This window comes from Octodon degus, unplaced genomic scaffold (genome assembly GCF_000260255.1).
Source record: "Octodon degus isolate 3935 unplaced genomic scaffold, OctDeg1.0 scaffold00025, whole genome shotgun sequence".
NCBI lineage: Eukaryota > Metazoa > Chordata > Mammalia > Rodentia > Octodontidae > Octodon > Octodon degus.
In genome coordinates, this window is record NW_004524601.1 from 14,429,531 (window position 1) to 14,431,565 (window position 2,035).

A 2,035-nucleotide genomic window follows, 5' to 3' on the forward strand; every position below is an offset into this window, starting at 1 on the left:
TGGAATTAGTCTACTTGTCAATTAAAGGCAATTTTAATTATCTTTTAATTTTTTTCACATAAAGTAGAGATGTTGTATGTACTTTTCAAATAAACTGCAGCCGTCTCTCTGCCACCTATGGTCATACATAAATTCAAACTGATGCTGGATTCAGGATTCTGAAATGAAGTTTCTATTACTTGAGTTTGAGCAAAATGTAAGATTCTGTAGTATAAGAATGTAAGACGTAAGATTCAACTAGTATAATGTCTTCCCAGTCCAAATCCAGAATGATCATACTGATAACCTCCATGCTGGAAATGCTGTTCAAATTGACCACCCTGGTGGTAAGTCTGGCCTCCCCTTCTACCCCACCCTCCTCCCTGACCTCCATGACCACCCTGACCTCCATGACCACCTCTCCCACCACGACCACCACCCCAATCACCATCTTGGCATCTATTGTCCTGCTGGTATCCACCACCCTAGTATCCACTTCCTGTATATGAACATGTTTGGAAGCCACCATAACCACCTCCTTGATAGCCACCACTGTGGCCACCATGATAGCCACCTGGCTGGAAACCTGTATCATGATAACCGCCCTCTTGGTGGCCTCCTCCTCCTCCACACCTTCCATCTGTCCAGTCTCCTTGATGCTTACTTCCTCTTCCTCCCCCTCGGTCACCATGGTCATAGCCACTACGTCCACCTCTCACTTTTCCTTACACATGACCTCCTCGTCCTCCATATGAGGAATGTTCATAACCGCCTCTCCCTCCTCCTCAGCCTCCTGCTTGCTGCTGGGGCCCATCTTGCCTTTTCTGCCATGGCAGCCTCTCTGGGGGTGCAGGTTCAATGTCATTAGGTCTACTGCCTCTGTTGGGCATCCTGCCCATCAACACCTTGTTGATGGCACAGGCTGTCTTTTCTCTTATAGAACTGCTGCTTGTCCTCAAAATCTTTGATAAGTCTTGTCTTGCAGCCAAGAGATGAACAATGGAAATCGTACTTTTGGGAGATAAGACTGAATGCCTTGGCTGGTAGGCCTTGGCTAACTTTTCTATCTGACTCTTAGCCCTGTCAGACCAGCCAAAGGACTGTAAAGTGACATCCAAATGTTTTATTAGCAGCTTTCTCTAGACTTCATATTCATTGGCCATGGCTTGGTTAATTGCTTCTATCTTTTCCCAGTGGGCTGGTCCCATTGACTTCTTCAGTAAACTCTTTCCCACATGATTGGGTGGAATTTTCATTAATGTTTGCTTTAATTTATTTTCAATCCTGCTTAAGAACTGAAACATAGTTATATTGACTGGAGGCTTGGACATTCCTAGAACAATACATATGCCTTTCAACTCTTGAAAGACCTCACTACCATCTCCTTCTTGAGCTTTTTTTGGGGGAGCATTCACACAGAGCATTCTGGCAGCCTCTTGTTCTGAGATGAGGTATGTGAGCAAGAAGAGGCAGTTCTTTTGCACAAGCAGGCGCTTGGTCACATCCCCAGTTGTCAGTGAAAGATATAGACAGTTCATCTCCCCTAAAAGTCCACTCACCTCAAGCTGGAGTTCTTCAGCTTCACTTGGACTGTTAGTTGCTTGCACATTTTCTTTTAGTTTACAGAGCACTCTTAATTCCAATACCAGCTTACAGAGCACTCTTAATTCTGATATCAGCCAAGCACAGAGTTTGATAAACTCCAAGGAACTAGCTCCAGCAGAGACTGCCTGAGATAGGGCGCCACCTTCCAACGATGGATGCTTTTTTATTTTAAAAAAATTATTTTTATTGATTTTAATAAGAAAAAATACCAATGAAACAGTTTCAGAAAAGGTTAATAGGACAGTTACAATAATTGATACATTGCATATTGCTGTTTTTGTAGTAGTTATTCTGAGGACAAGATGCAGACATGATAACTTGTCTAAAACAATATTAGTACAAACTTTTCTTGACAATGACTAAACTAAGAGAAAACCAATGTATAGCTATCTTATCTTGTGCATATATATGTTAACAAAACTGTCCTTTATTTATGTACCCTTTTTCTTTC

The 2,035-nt window shown here is 42.3% G+C and overlaps 1 pseudogene; it reads right to left on the minus strand.

Moving 5' to 3' along the window:
• Positions 1–233: 233 nt before the first annotated feature.
• Positions 234–2,035, minus strand: part of LOC101592886 — a 3,158-nt pseudogene continuing 1,356 nt past the window's right edge.